Raw genomic sequence first — 19,759 nt, forward strand, 5'->3', positions numbered from 1 at the left:
GACAGAAAGCTTGTGAGGTTTGGCTTTCAGGTGCAGTGTGTGGCACAGCCTGGGCATTCCTTGGGCAGGCAGGGCTTTCATTGCTGGCACCTTTTCCCTGCGAGAAATCCTCATTTGGATCGGGTTTTGGGGGGGCTGCTAAAATGGCGGGGCGGGGCTGACCAAAGTGGGGACAGCAGCCCTGTTTCCCGGGACAGAAAGCTTGTGAGGTTTGGCTTTCAGGTGCACTGTGTGGCACAGACTGGGCACTCCGTAGGTGGGCAGGGCTTTCAGTGCTGGCACCTTTTCCCTGCGAGGAATTCTCATTTGTGTCGGGTTTGGACCAGGACGCTGGGTACATGAGGGTACGCACTAAAAGCTTCGTCTGAAAATTGAAATAAGTAGAAAGAATCCCGAGCTGTCCAGGTGAATTCCCTGATGGAGACAACCCCACTGCAGACGAAGGGCACGTGCTGCCGCCTGGTCCTTGTGAAACTAAAGTTCTTGTTGGTGAAGTCGAGAGGATTTTCTGATTGTGCTGAGACCTTAAATGCCAAATTTTAGCATCTGTTCCCACGAAGGAGCTGTGTCCTCCGTACATCCCCCACTCACTCTCGAGGGGTCCTCGCTTCCGTTTCCATGAAAGCTGTGTTGTGTGTCACAGGAACGCAGCTGAAACCTGCTCTGAAAAGGCTGGAGAGACATGGGAAAAGGCCTGAAGAGGAGCAGCTCAATCCAAATTGGGTTATTTCGTAGGAAAAGCCTGGGTGGGCGCTTCAGGGAATAGGTGTGGAGGCTGACCCAAAGCCCTCTGAGATCAGAGTCGGCCGTCAACAACGACCTTCCCCTCACAAATCCAAGGTCCCAGCTCCCGGTGGGACCCCTGACGGCCACCAGCCACAGCCAGCTTTGTCCCAGCTCCGGGAACACAGTGGCCACCAGCCTCTGGCCTGCTGATACACCTTTGTATTTGTATTTTTATTTTGAATCAACAGCACTTGCAGCTACTTTTATTATTGTTTTTAATTCTCCTAAGTCTGTATTTGCTTTGGAGGAGAGAATGAAAACTTGGGACGAAATGAAGTGGATCAGGATGGTGGAACAAAAAGGAAAAAAGCAGAAAACGTTTCAAATATTATTCAAGTGATTTTTTTCCCAGTAATATAAACCATGAAATTCCTTATAACATTATAATATTTTACAGTTTTATGAAGCTTTCTATTGTGACTTTTATGGAATCAAAAGATGAAATGATGAGATACTTTAGCATTTATATTTTTCAAAATGAAATGTATACTGAAAATAAAGTAGCTTTATGCATTTATGGGAGAGTTCATGTCCGTTTTCGCTCCTTATGTGTCGAGTCTTGTCTGACCGAATTGAGATCTGAGGATCACTGTGGTGGTATGGGGGAGTGGCTGGCAATTTGGAAGCAGGCGTCCTTGGTTCGCCTGGATTGCCAAGGAGCAGCACGGACAGGGCCGAGGACTGCGGGAGGGACAAGTGGTTATGGCCACCCACGACACACTCTCTCACATCCCAGCCGTGCTTTGGGGTCCATCCCCCGCTTTTGGGTCGCGCCCCGGGGCTGCAGTCCCGGCCGTGCCCACCGGGGGTCACCGCTCTCCCGTGCCAAGGCACAGCCCCGGCTCCCCCGGCCCGAGCGGGACCGTGTCCCGTTCCCTGGGGGGGTCCCAGCCCCAGTCCCACCTCGGTCCTCCCGCCGCGGGGCCCCCACTCCGCCTGCCGGGCGAGAGGCGGCACCGGCCAGGACCCGCAGCGGGCACGGGCGGGACCCGGCAACGAGCCCCGGGAACAAACCCCCGAGCACGGACCCCAGGGAACGAGCCCCTGGACTTAAGAGTAAGGGGTTTGAAATCCTCAAAAGCTCAGTGATGACAGAACAGTGTCACTGCCTTTATCAGCTCATCTCTAAATTCAACATGGCACAAGAAGCTGTGCAGAAATACCCATCTCAACAAAGATCTCCCAGAGCAGTTCGAATCCAAGGGTGCTTCACTTCAGCTGTGCACAAGCACCACTCCTGCTCACCTCTGTGCTGTGTTTGACAGAGTCTGACATAACATTCCTTTGGGGAACCTGCTGGTTCCTGCTCACGAGGAGGCTGATACACCAGACTTACTGCCTGAGGTACAAAACACTCTCCAGAGCAATCACCCCAACAACTGTATCAGATAGAAACACATCCTTAGAAATAACAATTGCGATGCCAAGGTTTCATGTTTTAAACTCTCTGTCTCTCCCTCCAGAGTTCTCCTGGGAATGTAGGGATGGTGTTTAAGAGCATCCTAAGGAGAACTGACAGTCACTGTTCCACACTTTCCAGGATAGCAACACTGCCAAACTGAGCTTGTAACATAGACCCTCTCAGGATAATTTGTAGATCTCATTAAATGCTAATTCTTCATGAGAAGAATCAGGACAGGGAGGCTGATTTAACACCTAGAGGGATTCGTGGGCTACAATGAGGACACTGACCACAAGCCTGGTGCTCCTGAAAAGAGCAGGTATTGACCTGACAAGTGCCTCAGATCGATCTGTGACAAGAAGTGGGAGGTGGAGTTGGTACCAGAGTCGCTGTCCCTTCACACACAGTTAGTCACTGGCCTGCAGAAAAGAAGGGGGTTCCTGCCTGCTGCTCTGCCCTGTCACTGCCCCGTTCCCTGGGAAAGTGCAGCTCTTGTCACTGCAGTGTAAAGGTGGGGAAAAGGCAGCGAGAGAAAGGCAGCCCAGCTTGGGGGGGTGACCCTCCCTTCCTTCAGCTGCTGGGAAACGTGGCCGGGAGTCCCTCAGAGGCACTCCAGCTGAGGAGCTGCACCACTGCCAGAGGGACTTGGCAGTGACGGGGCAAGGGCAGCTCCTAAAATGCCCAGCTGGAGGAACGAGCTGCCCAGGCCTCCGCACCAAGCCCTGTGCAGGGCACTTGGGCTGCTGGGGAATGGCCCAGCAGGGAGGTTCTGCTCCTGCCAGCCCAGCTGTTGCTGCCAACCGCATAGGAGGGGAGGTATTTTGTCAGGACAGTCGCTCATGGAACGGGTTGCCTGGGGAGGTTGTTGTATCCCCATCCGTGGAATGTTTCAAAACATGACTGGATCCCTCCCTGAGCAGCCCGGTGCGATCCCATTGGTGACTGTGGCCTGAGCAGGAGGTCAGACTTAGAGACCTTGAACTGTCTCTTCTGACCCAGATTCCTCTACAGTCCTGCAGCAGTTCTGGCTTCTTACAGTCCATGAGACCTGTTGGTTCCACAGTCTGCAGAGAAGCTCCTTTGCCCAGCAGGCAGTCCTGGAATGCCCAGCCATCCATGGCAGAGATTCCCAGAGCTGCCACGTGCCCCAGCTGTCCCTGAGCCCCAGCTTTGGCCGCGGCACTGAAACGCTGCCAGGACCTGTCCCTGCTGTGCAGGTCCGTGGGGCTGCAGGACACGGTGTCACACAGCACACACGGCCACTGGGTCCTGCCAGCTCCTCCAGCCTGTGCTTCCTGATTGCCAGGGATTTTAGGGGCCACCTGTCTCCAGGGATGGGCAGGGAAACAGAGATTTCCTGTGACTGGGAGCAAGATTTCCTGTGACAGGGCCTTGCCAAGGCAAGCAAATCGCCTGGGCTTCAGGTGCCCGTGTGCAATTCCATCTCCAGGCTCTCCCCCAGCAGCAGGTTCCTGTCCCCAGTTCCCGGTCTCCCTCAGCTGAGCGGGCGGGGCGGGGCCGCAGGGCCAGGCGGGCTGGGATTGGGCGGCGGCGCTCGAGCGCTGATTGGGCAGCGCTGCCGGCCCGCGGTATAAAGGGCCGGCGGGGCGGGTGCGGTCGGTTGTGTGTGAGGGTTGAGGGCGGTGCCCCGCTGCTGCCCGGGCTGCGGAGGGGAGAGCGCCTTGGCCGCTGGGTTATGGAGCGGGGGAGCCGGGGGGCGTTTAGGGGCGCCTTGTGCTGGGCAGCGGGGGCCGGGTAAGCCCCTTCCCTGCCGGGTGACCCCGGGGGAGCCGTGGCAGGGCTGCGGGGCTGTTGCTCTCTGGGTGTCTCAGGCTTTGTCTCGGAATCCCAAAGCCTTTCCCCGTGCAGGGTTACGAGGCAAAGACTGCTTTAACTTGGTTTCTTGGTGCTGCATTAATGCTTTTTGGTTGTTCTGTGTCAGTTTGCAGCCTGGCTCGTGGTTTCCCCTGGTGCTGGGGAGTGGAGGCGAGTTGTGCTTCCTGCTGGGAGAGAGAAGGGCCTTGGGAAGCTGCTCCATGAGCCACAGCTGTGCCGAGCCCGGGAGTCTGTCCAGGTGAGAGCAGGGCTTATACTGCCAGTGAGGAGCTGGGTTTGCTGTTGAAACATGCCCATGCCTTTAAATGCAAGGACAGGCAGAAGCTGGGAGGGACCCTGAGCACATGTGAAAAGACCTTGACTGTGGGAGGAGTGTCCAGGAGAAATTATTCCTTTTTTCAGGGAGGCAGTTTGTGAGGACAGGGGGGTTGCTGTGCTCTCTAGCAAAAATACTGCCTGTGGGATGTCCAGGGTGAGGAAATGTTGGCCCCGTGTTGGGCTGGAGCAAAGGTGTGTGGGTGCCTGTGTGTGACACCCGTGGGTGTGCAGGAAGGGGATTCTGGTGCCATTGGAGCTGCCAGGGAGCCAAAAGGGGCACAGTTGTCTGAAAAAGGTGAAAGCTCTGTTGGCCTCTGTTGACACCTGCACCAAAGGAGTTGCAAATTTTCCCCCTCTTGGTTGCAGGCTTCACAAAGCTCCCAGGAAAGGAAGTTTTAGATTCCAACTCCCCTTTATGCTAAAGGTTTCCTTGCTCTCTCAGCAGGACGTCGAGTGCCACCGTGTCCCTGAGGTTCCCCTTTCTGCTGTTGGGAGAGCACGAGGTGGATGGAGAGGATCCCCAGCCATCTGCAGGCAAAAGGGACTCGCACAACTGCGATTTTTCTCCAGGTCTCTTAAGGGGGACTTTGAGGGTACCATGGGTAATGTGCCAGCTCTCCTGCTGGAGTTTTTGTCTTCTGCTATATTTGAGCATACAGAGTAAAACTAAAGTCAGGTGTGTTCTGGAGTATGTTACACTCATGCAAAGCTCCTTCCCTCTGTTTATTTTCTGTTCTGGAAAGCACAGTCTGGGGTTCCTGGGCACTTCCTATTAAATGATTCCATGAAAATAATTTTGTACTGAAAGGGAAAAGGAGCTGTCTGTGGGAGGTCAGATGTCACTGATAAAAGCTGTATGTTTTTTCACTCAGTAAGCTTTTAAAATATCTCACAGTGTGTAGGAATGCCTGGCTTCTAAAACTCACCGAGTCTTAGAAGTTTCTTTGAAGAGCTGTTTTCAGGCAGCAAAATTGGCCCTGCAGGAGGGACTCTGTGCCTGCTCTCCCGTGGCTCCAAGGGATCTCTGGCCCTTCACGCCGGCACTGAGATTTTCTCGGGAAGGGCCTCAGATCCCCGGACCAGTCTGGGACACAGGCAAGATCCCCCTGCCTTTAGAAATGAGGCCTTCTTGTGGCTTCCTCCCCATACCCATTGGGGGGTTCCAAAGAAGGCCTCTTGAAATGCCTTTTGGGCTGTCCATTGAAGCCTTGAGACCAAATTGGGCCCCCTGGAGGGACAGTGCTGTTGGTGCCCCCCGGGTTGGGGCACCCCGAGGACTCCAGCGCGCACCGAAAGGATTATTCGGGGAGATCCTCGGGGTGCCCGGCCCTGGGGAGCTCAAAGCAAGGTCCCTGCAATGGATTCAGGCATTGCTGAGAGTATCCCAGGGGTAGCTGTCCGTGCTAGACATGGAGCTCTCTAATGGAGTGTAATTGGGTTCTAAAAGTGGTGCTCCAAGTGCCAAAGCAGTGTGGGATTGGGATTAAGAAATGAGCAGTGATGGTCCAATTGGCTGTTTTCTCTTGAATGTAATGGTATGAGCTGCAGGAGTGCCAGGTGTGTGTTCCAGTCCCCAGCATTTGGTTTGCACATGTCCTGGTCAGACACAGGTCCAACTTCCTCAGTCCTTAACCCAGTAGAGGGAGAATTAAGGACTGGCACTGTTAAGGTGACTGGTGTGACAGGGGTGAAACTGGGAAAACATTGGGGAATTCCTCAGTTTGTCTATTGCCCAAACTCACCCAAACTTGTGCTAGGAAGAGATGGACTGGAAAAGTTGAGGCAGAAATGAAATGGAAAACTGGGGTTGTTGAAACTGTAATTCCTGGAACTAAATGTGTCCAAGCAGCAGCTCTTGTTGTGCAGGGAATAACTCCTGTCAGCAGCAAGGTCCTGACTGAAGTGGCAGCTGCAGTTGTTCCTGTGGTGTGGGCCAGTGGAATTGCAGGAGAGTGGAAGAGGGCAGAACCTGTAGGTATTACCCCTACTGTGGGATCTCTCCTGGTCAGGCAAACCCAGTATCCTTTAAAATCAGAATGCGAGACTGGATTGGTTGCAGTAACAGCTGAATTTGCTCATCCTGGTTTGCTTGTAGGACGTGAATGCAAGAACCTGCCAAGAAACCAATGACCAAGATGATTGATGAGTGCAGGATCTGAGAGAAGCACCTTGAATGACAACCTCGAGCAGTTTCCACTATTGGATTGCAAAGATGGCCTTTGCTGCATCTGCTTGAGCAAGGAAAGCCAAGAAACCTTTCCTTTTGAAGGAGAAAACCTGGAAAGCGGGAAGGAAGAAAAGAAACCCCCTGACTCCTCCCTCAGCCCCAGACAGCCCATGAACTGCCTTGCTGGGAATGGTAGGACGGGGTGGACTCTGGATTGCTCCCTCTGGATGTGTGGTAAGACTTTTATACCAACTTTTAAGAACAGCCTGTAAGCATTTGCTGCCTTGGCTAGATGGTGCAAGGGCAGCCTTTAAGCAGCTGAAGCATTCCCTGAGGAGAGCTCTGGGTCTGCCAGATGTCTCAGAAGTGTTGGAAGCATCTTTGGTGGGGAGGGCAAACAAAGGCCAAGGTGTGCAGTGACCCCCCTGAGAAGGGACTTTGAGTTAATGGCATCCCTGCAAGTGAACTTTGTGGGCTGTTCCCCCTGTAGGGCAGGTGATAGTCCGTGCTATAGTGATGGGAAAAATGGTTAAAAGAGAGCCCAAAAACCTGTAAATCGTCCAGGAGGCTCTTGGCAAAGAGATTTTCCTGAGTTCCCCCTGCAAGACGGATAGTGATAGTTTTGAGTGCTGGTAGATCCTTTGAATAGATAGCCTTGAGTGTGTCCTTGTTGCACCAGTAGGCCTTGTCAAAGTCCCCATATTCCAGGAGATATACCTATTAAAGTTAAAAATGATCCTTTTCCTAATCCTTTGTTGTCTTGAGGCTCTCCCCTGCAGGAACTCCAGGAACTCCTGGTGCCGCCTGGGCCGATGGATTGGACGCCCCAGCCCCTCCGTTCCTGCCCAGCCACTGGGTCCGTGTCCAGTGGTGGCACTGCCAGCCCTGCAGGTGAAGTGGGAAGGGCCTTTCCAGGTCTTGTGGATCCATTTATAGTAGCCAAAGTTGCAGAAAAAGGATGTTGGGTCTCTTCTTGAGTTCAGAAAGCTCCTTTGGATTGGTGAGCAGAACAAAGTGGATCCTTCAGAGTTCCCATCCGTGTTTGTGTCTCAGCCTGTGTTAGGATTCAGGGCTGTAGCTGTTGTTGTCACTGAGGAGTCGAACTGTGCTTTAAATAAGGAGACACTGGCCTGATGGCCCAGTGTCAAGAATAAAGGGGGAATGCTGTCTGAGTGTTGAGATGTAACAAGAGCTGATCCTTTTTGCAGTGGGATGTAGCCTGGAAAGTGCAGAGAGCTGAGCCAAGGGATTGAAAGGGGCCAACCAAGGGAGGTGAAGAAAGAAGGGAAGTGAGGCAGCAGCCAAGCAGCAGCAAGTTGCTGTGTAAGCAGGTGAGTTGTGTTGAGGTTCCTAAGGCAGGCACTGAGGACTTTGAGGGCTCCAGACAGAGCAGACCTGGGAAGACCCTCGGTGAAGCCCCTTGGAAACCTTCTAAGAGTAGGTGTGTATGGTAATGAGTGTTGGAAAATGTCCTGACTGTGGAACAGGAATGCAGGGAAGGAAAATGAATCCTCCTGTATTGCTGCCATGTCAGCTGCAGTGGAGATACCTGTGTGTGCAATTTGGGAGCTGATTGACAGGGCACCCGTGGGGCTGGGATCATGGCAGGGTGTTGTAAGCAAGGAATGCCTGGCTTCTAAAACTCACCATCTGAGTCTTAGAGGCTTCTTTGAAGAGCTGATTTCAGACAGGAAAATTGGCCCCCCAGGAGGGACTCTGTGCCTGCTCTCCCGTGGCTCCAAGGGATCTCTGGCCCTTCACGCCGGCACCGAGATTTTCTCGGGAAGGGCCTCAGATCCCCGGACCAGTCTGGGACACAGGCAAGATCCCCCTGCCTTTAGAAATGAGGCCTTCTTGTGGCTTCCTGCCCATACCCGTTGGTGGGTTCCAAAGAAGGCCTCTTGAAATGCCTTTTGGGCTGTCCATTGAAGCCTTGGGACCAAATTGGCCCCCTGGAGGGACAGTGCTGTTGGTGCCCCCGGGTTGGGGCACCCCGAGGACTCCAGCGCGCACCGAAAGGATTATTCGGGGAGATCCTCGGGGTGCCCGGCCCTGGGGAGCTCAAAGCAAGGTCCCTGCCATGGATTCAGGCATTCCTGAGAGTATCCCAGGGGTACCTGTCCCTGCTGGACTTGGAGCTCTCTAATGGACTGTAATTGTGTTCTAAAAGTGGTGCTCCAAGTGCCAAAGCAGTGTGGGATTGGGATTAAGAAATGAGCAGTGATGGTCCAATTGGCTGTTTTCTCTGGAATGTAATGGTAAGAGCTGCAGGAGTGCCAGGTGTGTGTTCCAGTCCCCAGCATTTGGTTTGCACCTGTCCTGGTCAGACACAGGTCCAACTTCCTCAGTCCTTAACCCAATAGAGGGAGAATTAAGGACTGGCAGTGTTAAGGTGATTGGTGTGACAGGGGTTAAACTGGGAAAACATTGGGGAATTCCTCAGTTTGTCTATTGCCCAAACTCACCCAAACTTGTGCTAGGAAGAGATGGACTGGAAAAGTTGAGGCAGAAATGAAATGGAAAACTGGGGATGTTAAAACTGTAATTGCATCCAAGCAGCAGCTCTTGTTGTGCAGGGAATAACTCCTGTCAGCAGCAAGGTCCTGACTGAAGTGGCAGCTGCAGTTGTTCCTGTGGTGTGGGCCAGTGGAACTGCAGGAGAGTGGAAGAGGGCAGAACCTGTAGGTATTACCCCTGATGTGGGATCTCTCCTGGTAAGGCAAACCCAGTATCCTTTAAAATCAGAATGCGAGACTGGATTGGTTGCAGTAACAGCTAAATTGGCTCATCCTGGTTTGCTTGTAGGATGTGAATGCAAGAACCTGCCAAGAAAACCAATGTCCAAGATGATTGATGAGTGCAGGACCTGAGAGAACCCCCTTCAATGACAACCTGAAGCAGTTTCCAGTGTTGGATTTAAAAGATGGCCTTTGCTGCATCTACTTGAGCAAGGAAAGCCAAGAAACCTTTGCTTTGGCAGGAGAAAATCTGGAAAGCAGGAAAAAAGAAAAGAAGCCCCCTGACTCCTCCTGAGCCCCAGACAGCCCATGAACTGCCTTGCTGGGAATGGTAGGACAGGCTGGACTCTGGATTGCTCCCTCTGGATGTGTGGTAAGACTGTTCTGCCAACTTTTCCAACAGCCTGTAAGCATTTGCTGCCTTGGCTAGATGGTGCAAGGGCAGCCTTTAAGCAGCTGAAGCAATCCCTGAGGAGAGCTCTGGGTCTGCCAGATGTCTCAGAACTGTTGGAAGCATCTTTGGTGGGGAGGGCAAACAAAGGCCAAGGTGTGCAGTGACCCCCCTGAGAAGGGACTTTGAGTTAATGGCATCCCTGCAAGTGAACTGTGTGGGCTGTTCCCCCTGTAGGGCAGGTGACAGTCCCAGCTACAGTGATGGGAGAAATGGTTAAAAGAGAGCCCAAAAAGCTGGAAATCCTCCTGGAGGCTCTTGGCAAACAGAGTTTCCTGCATTCCCCCTGCAAGAAGGACAGTGATAGCTTTTGAATGCTGGTAGATGCTTTTAATAGATAGCCTTGAGTGTGTCCTTGTTGCACCAGTAGGCCTTGCCAAAGTCCCAGTATTCCAGGAGATATGCCTATTGAAGTTTAAAATGATCTCCATAATCCTTTGTTGTCTTGAGGCTCTCCCCTGCAGGAACTCCAGGAACTCCTGGTGCCGCCTGGGCCGATGGATTGGACGCCCCAGCCCCTCCGTTCCTGCCCAGCCACTGGGTCCGTGTCCAGTGGTGGCACTGCCAGCCCTGCAGGTGAAGTGGGAAGGGCCTTTCCAGGTCTTGTGGGTCACATTTATAGCAGCTGAAGTTGCAGAAAAAGGACCTGGGGTCTCTTCTTCTTGAGTTCAGAAAGCTCCTTTTGATTGGTGAGCAGGACAAAGTGGATCCTTCAGAGTTCCCATCCGTGTTTGTGTCTCAGCCTGTGTTAGGATTCAGGGCTGTAGCTGTTGTTGTCACTGAGGAGTCAAACTCTGCTTTAAATAATGAGACACTGGCCTAATGGCCAAGTGTCAGGAAAAAAGGGGGAATGCTCTCTGAGTGTTGAGATGTAACAAGAGCTGATCCTTTTTGCAGTGGGATGTAGCCTGGAAAGTGCACAGAGCTGAGCTAAGGGATTGAAAGGGACCAAGCAAGGGAGGTGAAGAAGGAAGGAAGAAGGGAAGTGAGGCATCAGGCAAGCAGCAGCAAGTTGCAGTGTAAGCAGGTGAGTTGTGTTGAGGTTCCTAAGGCAGGCACTGAGGACTTTGAGGGCTCCAGACAGAGCAGACCTGGGAAGGCCCTTGGTGAAGCCCCTTGGAAACCTTCTAAGGGTAGGTGTGTATGGTAATAAGTGTTGGAGAATGTCCTGACTGTGGAACAGGAATGCAGGGAAGGAAAATGAACCCTCCTGTAATGCTGCCATATCAGCTTCAGTGGAGATACCTCTGTGTGCCCTTTTGGAGCTGATTGCCAGGGCACCTGGCGGGCTGGAATGATTCAAGAGCATGGGAATACAAGATTGCCTGGCTTCTGAAACTCACCAGTTGTGTCTCAGAGGTTCTTGTATGAAATTTTAGGTAACACCTGAACTTCTAGTGTGTACTTCTGAGTTCCGTTGGAAAGAGATTGTCCAGGGAACAAGTATCTTTCTCATTCCAGGAAGTTGCACTTGATGAACTTCCCCTCTGAGCTGATGCCCTTGGCAGGAGAAGTGCTCAGCAAGGAGGCTCTTTGCTCCTAGGCAGGAAGAAAGGCCAGTGCCCTTCCTCCCCAAGGCCCAGCCCAGCAGGGCTGGCAGGAGCTGCTGGTGTGGCTGCTCTTTGGGTTCTCAGCTGTGGCTGTGGGGTGGTGACATCGTGTTCCTGCCTGTGCTCCAGGGCAGCCAAAAGCCCCAGCCCAGCCCCTGGGCCTTTTGGGAGCCTGAGCTATTGCAGCACTGGGGATGGCTTTGGTTTCCTTCTTTCCTCAGAGTAAAAGTGTCTGGGGGAGTCTGTGATCTCCCTCGTTTTTGTATCATAACTGGAACTTGTAAAGAAGTTCACCTTGTGTAATTTACCAACTGACTTGGCAGTGCCAGGCTGTTGTAGCATGCAGGTTATTGTTTGTGTCTGAGTAGTTTGGTGTTTATTTGCCAAGGGAGGCTGTGGAATGTTATGGTATTTTTGTCCCAATATTTGGAGGCAGTTCCCTGGATTAGATGATTTCTGCGTTGCTCCCTGGTGTCTAAGTTGTGAGGTGTACTAAGAACTGGTAGTTTTTGCAGTGGGATGTACCCTAGAAACTCCATGGAGCTGAGCCAAGGGATTTAGAGGGACTAAGCAAGCGAAGTAAAGAAAGAATGAAGAAGGGAACTGAGAGAGCAGCCAAGCAGCACCAAGTTCCTCTACAACCAGGTGAGTTGTCTTGAAGTTGATAAGGTGGTCACTTAGAACATGGGGGGCTCCAGGCACAGGTGACCACCAGACACCTCTGATGGAGCCCCTCAGAGAGCTTATAAGGGTTTGTGTGTATGGAAACAGGTGTTGGGGATGTCCTGAATATGGAACAGGAATGCAGGGAAGGAAAAAGAACCCTCCTGTAGTGCTGACCCCTGCCATCAGCTGCAGTGGAGATACCTGTGTGTGCCCTTTGGGAGCTGATGGCCAGGACACCCGGTGGGCTGGGATCATGGCAGGGTGTTGTAAGCAAGCAACGCCTGGCTTCTAAAACTCACCAGTTGACTCCTAGAGGCTTCTTTGAAGAGCTGAGTTGAGGCAGCAGAATTGGCCCCCCAGGAGGGACTCTGTGCCTGCTCTCCCGTGGCTCCAAGGGATCTCTGGCCCTTCACGCCGGCACCGAGATTTTCTCGGGAAGGGCCTCGGATCCCCGGACCAGTCTGGGACACAGGCAAGATCCCCCTGCATTTTAGGACCAAATTGGCCCCCTGGAGGGACAGTGCTGTTGGTACCCCCCGGGTTGGGGCACCCCGAGGACTCCAGCGCGCACCGAAAGGATTATTCGGGGAGATCCTCGGGGTGCCCGGCCCTGGGGAGCTCAAAGCAAGGTCCCTGCAATGGATTCAGGCATTGCTGAGAGTATCCCAGGGGTAGCTGTCCCTGCTAGACAGGGAGCTCTCTAATGGACTGTAATTGGGTGATAAAAGTGATACTCCAAGTGCAAAAGAATTGTGGGATTGGGATTAAGAAATGAGCAGTGATGGTCCAATTGGCTGTTTTCTCTGGAATGTAATGGTAAGAGCTGCAGGAGTGCCAGGTGTGTGTTCCAGTCCCCAGCATTTGGTTTGCACATGTCCTGATCAGACACAGGTCCAACTTCCTCAATCCTTAACACAATAGAGGGAGAATGAAGGACTGGCAGTGTTAAGGTGATTGGTGTGACAGGGGTGAAACTGGGAAAACATTGGGGAATTCCTCAGTTGGTCTATTTGCCAAATTCGTCCAAACCTCTGCTCGGAAGAGATTGAGTGGAAAAGTTGAGGCAGAAATGAAATGGAAAAGTGAGGATACTGAAACTGTAATTGCTGAAACTAAATGTGTCAAAGCAGCAGCTCTTGTTGTGCAGGGAATAACTCCTGTCAGCAGCAAGGTCCTGACTGAAGTGGCAGCTGCAGTTGTTCCTGTTGTGTGGGCCAGTGGACTTCCAGGAGGGTGGAAGAGGGCAGAACCTGTAGGTATTAACCCTAATATGCGATCTATATGGGTAAGGCCAAGCCAGTGTCCTTTAAAATCAGAATGCCAGCTTGGATTGGTTGCAGTAACAGCTAAATTGGCTCATCCTGGTTTGCTTGTAGGATGTGAATGCAAGAACCTGCCAAGAAAACCAATAGCAAAGGGGATTGATGAGTGCAGGACCTGAGAGAAGCACCTTGAATGACAACCTCGAGCTGTTTCCAGTATTGGATTGCAAAGATGGCCTTTGCTGCATCTCCTTGAGCAAGGAAAGCCAGGATACCTTTGCTTTGGAAGGAGAAAATGGGGAAAGCAGAAAGGAAGAAAAGCAGCCCCCTGACTCCTCCCTGAGCCCCAGACAGCCCATGAACTGCCTTGCTGGGAATGGTAGGACGGGGTGGACTCTGGATTGCTCCCTCTGGATGTGTGGTAAGACTGTTCTGCCAACTTTTCCAACAGCCTGTAAGCATTTGCTGCCTTGGCTAGATGGTGCAAGGGCAGCCTTTAAGCAGCTGAAGCATTCCCTGAGGAGAGCTCTGGGTCTGCCATATGTCTCAGAACTGTTGGAAGCATCTTTGGTGGGGAGGGCAAACAAAGGCCAAGGTGTGCAGTGACCCCCCTGAGAAGGGACTTTGAGTTAATGGCATCCCTGCAAGTGAACTTTGTGGGCTGTTCCCCCTGTAGGGCAGGTGACAGTCCCAGCTACAGTGATGGGGAAAAATGGTTAAAAGGGAGCCCCAAAAGCTGGAAATTGCCCTGGAGGCTCTTGGCCAACAGAGTTTCCTGAGTTCGCCCTGCAAGAAGGACAGTGATAGCTTTTGAGTGCTGGTAGATCCTTGGAATAGATAGCCTTGAGTGTGTCCTTGTTGCCCCAGTAGGCCTTGTCAAAGTCCCCATATTGCAGGGGATATACATGTTAAAGTTTAAAATGATCTTCCTAATCCTTTGTTGTCTTGAGGCTCTTCCCTGCAGGAACTCCAGGAACTCCTGGTGCCGCCTGGGCCGATGGATTGGACGCCCCAGCCCCTCCGTTCCTGCCCAGCCACTGGGTCCATGTCCAGTGGTGGCACTGCCAGCCCTGCAGGTGAAGTGGGAGGGCCTTTCCAGGTCTTGTGGATCACATTTATAGCAGTTGACATTGCAGAAAAAGGATGTTGGGTCTGTTATTCTTGAGTTCAGAAAGCTCCTTTTGATTGGTGAGCAGGACAAAGTGGATCCTTCAGAGTTCCCATCCGTGTTTGTGTCTCAGCCTGTGTTAGGATTCAGGGCTGTAGCTGTTGTTGTCACTGAGGAGTCAAACTCTGCTTTAAATCAGGAGACACTGGCCTAATGGCCAAGTGTCAGGAAAAAAGGGGGAATGCTCTCTGAGTGTTGAGATGTAACAAGAGCTGATCCTTTTTGCAGTGGGATGTAGCCTGGAAAGTGCACAGAGCTGAGCTAAGGGATTGAAAGGGACCAAGCAAGGGAGGTGAAGAAGGAAGGAAGAAGGGAAGTGAGGCATCAGGCAAGCAGCACCAAGTTGCAGTGTAAGCAGGTGAGTTGTGTTGAGGTTCCTAAGGCAGGCACTGAGGACTTTGAGGGCTCCAGACAGAGCAGACCTGGGAAGGCCCTTGGTGAAGCCCCTTGGAAACCTTCTAAGGGTAGGTGTGTATGGTAATGAGTGTTGGAAAATGTCCTGAGTATGGAATAGGAATGCAGGGAAGGAAAATGAATCCTCCTGTAATGCTGCCATATCAGCTGCAATGGAGATAGGTCTGTGTGCCCTTTGGGATCTGATTACCAGGGCACCTGGTGGGCCGGGATGATTCAAGAGCATAGGAATAAAAGATTTCCTGGCTTCTAAAAGTCACGATCTGAGTCTTAGAGGCTTCTTTGAAGAGCTGATTTCAGACAGGAAAATTGGCCCCCCAGGAGGGACTCTGTGTCTGCTCTCCCGTGGCTCCAAGGGATCTCTGGCCCTTCACGCCGGCACCGAGATTTTCTCGGGAAGGGCCTCAGATCCCCGGACCAGTCTGGGACACAGGCAAGATCCCCCTGCATTTTAGGACCAAATTGGCCCCCTGGAGGGACAGTGCTGTTGGTGCCCCCCGGGTTGGGGCACCCCGAGGACTCCAGCGCGCACCGAAAGGATTATTCGGGGAGATCCTCGGGGTGCCCGGCCCTGGGGAGCTCAAAGCAAGGTCCCTGCAATGGATTCAGGCATTGCTGAGAGTATCCCAGGGGTACCTGTCCCTGCTAGACGTGGAGCTCTCTAATGGACTGTAATTGGGTGATAAAAGTGGTGCTCCAAGTGCAAAAGAAGTGTGGGATTGGGATTAAGAAAGTGAGGATATTGAAACTGTAATTGCTGAAACTAAATGTGTCCAAGCAGCAGCTCTTGTTGTGCAGGGAATAACTCCTGTCAGCAGCAAGGTCCTGACTGAAGTGGCAGCTGCAGTTGTTCCTGTTGTGTGGGCCAGTGGACTTCCAGGAGGGTGGAAGAGGGTAGAACTTGTAGGTATTACCCCTAATGTGGGATCTATATGGGTAGGGCCAAGCCAGTGTCCTTTAAAATCAGAATGCCAGCTTGGATTGGTTGCAGTAACAGCTGAATTTGCTCATCCTGGTTTGCTTGTAGGACGTGAATGCAAGAACCTGCCAAGGAACCAATGACCAAGATGATTGATGAGTGCAGGACCTGAGAGAAGCACCTTGAATGACAACCTCGAGCAGTTTCCAGTATTGGATTGCAAAGATGGCCTTTGCTGCATCTCCTTGAGCAAGGAAAGCCAGGATACCTTTGCTTTGGAAGGAGAAAATGGGGAAAGCAGGAAGGAAGAAAAGCAGTCCCCTGACTCCTCCCTGAGCCCCAGACAGCCCATGAACTGCCTTGCTGGGAATGGTAGGACGGGGTGGACTCTGGATTGCTCCCTCTGGATGTGTGGTAAGACTGTTATGCCAACTTTTAAGAATAGCATGTAAAGCATTTTCTGCCTTGGCTAGATGGTGCAAGGACAGCCTTTAAGCAGCTGAAGCATTCCCTGAGGAGAGCTCCGGGTCTGCCATATGTCTCAGAACTGTTGGAAGCATCTTTGGTGGGGAGGGCAAACAAAGGCCAAGGTGTGCAGTGACCCCCCTGAGAAGGGACTTTGAGTTAATGGCATCCCTGCAAAGTGAACTTTGTGGGCTGTTCCCTCTGTAGGGCAGGTGATAGTCCCAGCTACAGTGATGGGAAAAATGGTTAAAAGGGAGCCCCAAAAGCTGGAAATCCTCCTGAAGGCTTTTGGCCAACAGAGTTTCCTGAGTTCGCCCTGCAAGAAGGACAGTGATAGCTTTTGAGTGCTGGTAGATCCTTTGAATAGATAGCCTTGAGTGTGTCCTTGTTGCACCAGTAGGCCTTGTCAAACTCCCTATATTCCAGGAGATATACATATTGAATTTTAAACTGATCTTCATAATCCTTCATAATCCTGAGGCTCTCCCCTGCAGGAACTCCAGGAACTCCTGGTGCCGCCTGGGCCGATGGATTGGACGCCCCAGCCCCTCCGTTCCTGCCCAGCCACTGGGTCCGTGTCCAGTGGTGGCACTGCCAGCCCTGCAGGTGAAGTGGGAAGGGCCTTTCCAGGTCTTGTGGATCACATTTATAGCAGTTGACATTGCAGAAAAAGGATGTTGGGTCTCTTCTTCTTGAGTTCAGAAAGCTCCTTTTGGTTGGTGAGCAGGACAAAGTGGATCCTTCAGAGTTCCATCCATGTTTGTGTCTCAGCCTGTGTTAGGATTCAGGGCTGTAGCTGTTGTTGTCACTGAGGAGTCAAACTCTGCTTTAAATAATGAGACATTGGCCTGATGGCCAAGTGTCAGGAAAAATGGGGGAATGCTGTCTGAGTGTTAAGATGTAACAAGAGCTGATCCTTTTTGCAGTGGGATGTAGCCTGGAAAGTGCACAGAACTGAGCCAAGGGAGTGAAAGGGAGCAACCAAGGGAGGTGAACAAAGAAGGAAGAAGGGAAGTGAGGCAGCAGGCAAGCAGCAGCAAGTTGCTGAGTAAGCAGGTGAGTTGTGTTGAGGTTCCTCAGGCAGGCACTGAGGACTTTGAGGGCTCCAGACAGAGCAGACTTGTGAGGGCCCTGGGTGAAGCCCCTTGGAAACCTTCTAAGGGTAGGTGTGTATGGTAATGAGTGTAGGAGAATGTCCTGAATATTGAACAGGAATGCAGGTAAGGAAAATGAATCCTCCTGTGATGCTGCCATATCAGCTGCAATGGAGATAGGTCTGTGTGCCCTTTGGGATCTGATTACCAGGGCACCTGGTGGGCTGGAATGATTCAAGAGCATAGGAATAAAAGATTTCATGGCTTCTAGAAGTCACGATCTGAGTCTTAGAGGCTTCTTTGAAGAGCTGATTTCAGACAGGAAAATTGGCCCCCCAGGAGGGACTCTGTGCCTGCTCTCCCGTGGCTCCAAGGGATCTCTGGCCCTTCACGCCGGCACCGAGATTTTCTCGGGAAGGGCCTCAGATCCCCGGACCAGTCTGGGACACAGGCAAGATCCCCTTACGTTTTAGGACCAAATTGGCCCCCTGGAGGGACAGTGCTGTTGGTGCCCCCCGGGTTGGGGCACCCCCAGGACTCCAGCGCGCACCGAAAGGATTATTCGGGGAGATCCTCGGGGTGCCCGGCCCTGGGGAGCTCAAAGCAAGGTCCCTGCAATGGATTCAGGCATTGCTGAGAGTATCCCAGGGGTCCCTGTCCCTGCTAGACGTGGAGCTCTCTAATGGACTGTAATTGGGTGATAAAAGTGGTGCTCCAAGTGCAAAAGAAGTGTGGGATTGGGATTAAGAAATGAGCAGTGATGGTCCAATTGGCTGGTTTCTCTGGAATGTAATGGTAAGAGCTGCAGGAGTGCAAGGTGTGTGTTCCAGTCCCCACCATTTTGTTTGCACGTGTCCTGGTCAGACACAGGTCCAACTTCCTCAGTCCTTAACCCAATAGAAGGAGTGTGGCTTTAAAAGGCACAGACTCTGTTTCGGTGATGTAAGAAAGACGAAGACCTTTATTATGACAATGCATCAGCTTTTATATCCCAGGCAGAACAATAGGTAGTTCAAGCAGAACAATTGGTGATCTACTTATGCTTACTTTTTCAAGTCTACATAATACAGCCTGTGTTTTAAGAGATACAAATAACTACATATCTTAGCCACCAAGGTCCTTCTTGCAGTCTTGTAGCTTCTTCTTCTGTGTCCTCTTTGTCCTGCTTTCCGTTCCCATGGCTTTCTGCCAGCTAGTTGAACAATGTCCACTGTCCTGGGCCTGAGGGAGGTGACACTGTTCACCTCCATAATTCCCCCTTCTTTTTTTACAAATAAAACAGCCTTTAATGCTTTGTTTATAGTTGGTTGATTGCATTGCATCAAGCATGGCAAGCATATTGCAATACACAGAAACATCCTCACACCGGCCCATCCCATCTTTACTATGGATTTAACCCATGCTGATATTCCCCAACTATTCAGCAGGTTTTCCAGGTAATCCCAGCTCTCCTTAACATGCAGCTTTGCAACTCCCTTTTGCAACTGTTGGATGCACTGTGAATAGACTCCCAATGATCAGACAAATTCATACCACACCTTCCTTGAAATTCTTTACATTCATGTCCCTGAGCCAATAGTAAAAAGTCAATTGTAGCTCTATTCTGTAACACAGCAGGTCTGACTGAATTAACATCCAAAGGCAGTTCACTTAGTACCTTGCATGTTGCATTTGTTTGCTTTGCAAGACAGCATCCTAATTTGTTTCTTGTAGCTTTTGCTGTTCCTACAAGGGCAAATAGTGAAGCAAAAATTCAGGGTGCTTTATCCCAATAGGTTCCCCTCTCGTCACAGGCTGCAGCAAAAGCAGGAGTAGAGCATCCCTTTGGTCTCGCCCCAGCAGTGTGTGCAGGAGAACATCAGGAACATTGGGGACCATACAGGTCAGTCTTGCCCCAGCAGTGTGTGCAGGAGAACATCAGGAACACTGAGGACCATACAGGTCAGGTGTCCAATTGTGCAAGGCTCTCTGACTGCACGTGTTGGAATTCCTGGCCATGCCCTGTCTCCACAAAGAAGAAATTCCTTTCGGAAGACTGTGGGGTTTGGTCAGACTGACTGAATGGTTTCCACTCCTGTGTCATTGCACCACAGTGACTCATTTCTATACGTGTCACCGTAGGCGTTGTTCCCTGCTTCTCATGGCTTGTCCAGGAGATGGAATTCCAGTGCTACACAATAGATGGCTCGTGGTGCTCCCAAAAGGAGCCTTTCTGTCTTCAGGGCAAGTTCTGGTGCCCCTGGAGCTGTTGGGAGAAGCAAAGGGGTGGCAGTGAGAGGCCTGGAATGATGTTGCTGTAGCACAGACATTGTTCCCTGGCAGGTTCCTGGCTTGGATTCCTTGGCTGCCACTTGGCAAGGCCTGGCAGGGCCTCAGTTGTGTAGGGAACCAAACATGGAATGGGAAAGCAAAGGGGGGGAGGTTCTGGTTTCAGAAGGGATCATTGCCTTCTCTTTCGGAAGGTACAGTGAGCTGGTCCAACTGTGGCAAGAAGAGCAAGTGGGCTGTGAAGGTTTGGAGCAG

At 51.8% G+C, this 19,759-nt stretch overlaps 2 long non-coding RNA genes across 3 annotated transcripts; both read left to right on the forward strand.

Annotated features, from left to right (window-relative positions):
- The first annotated feature begins 7,136 nt into the window (after positions 1–7,136).
- Positions 7,137–19,684, forward strand: LOC135408402 (uncharacterized). Its single transcript, XR_010427587.1, has 3 exons — positions 7,137–7,400; positions 7,718–7,840; positions 19,012–19,684. It is a non-coding gene; the product is annotated as an uncharacterized LOC135408402 (long non-coding RNA).
- LOC135408401 (uncharacterized) lies at positions 10,720–15,937 on the forward strand. Of its 2 annotated transcripts, none has more exons than XR_010427586.1 (3): positions 10,720–11,893; positions 13,062–13,170; positions 15,786–15,937. It is a non-coding gene; the product is annotated as an uncharacterized LOC135408401 (long non-coding RNA). The 2 variants fall into 2 exon arrangements; XR_010427585.1 differs by having other exon boundaries at positions 13,062–13,166.
- Positions 19,685–19,759: the final 75 nt, after the last annotated feature.

The sequence above is a fragment of the Pseudopipra pipra genome, unplaced genomic scaffold (genome assembly GCF_036250125.1).
Source record: "Pseudopipra pipra isolate bDixPip1 unplaced genomic scaffold, bDixPip1.hap1 HAP1_SCAFFOLD_423, whole genome shotgun sequence".
Taxonomy (NCBI): Eukaryota; Metazoa; Chordata; class Aves; order Passeriformes; family Pipridae; genus Pseudopipra; species Pseudopipra pipra.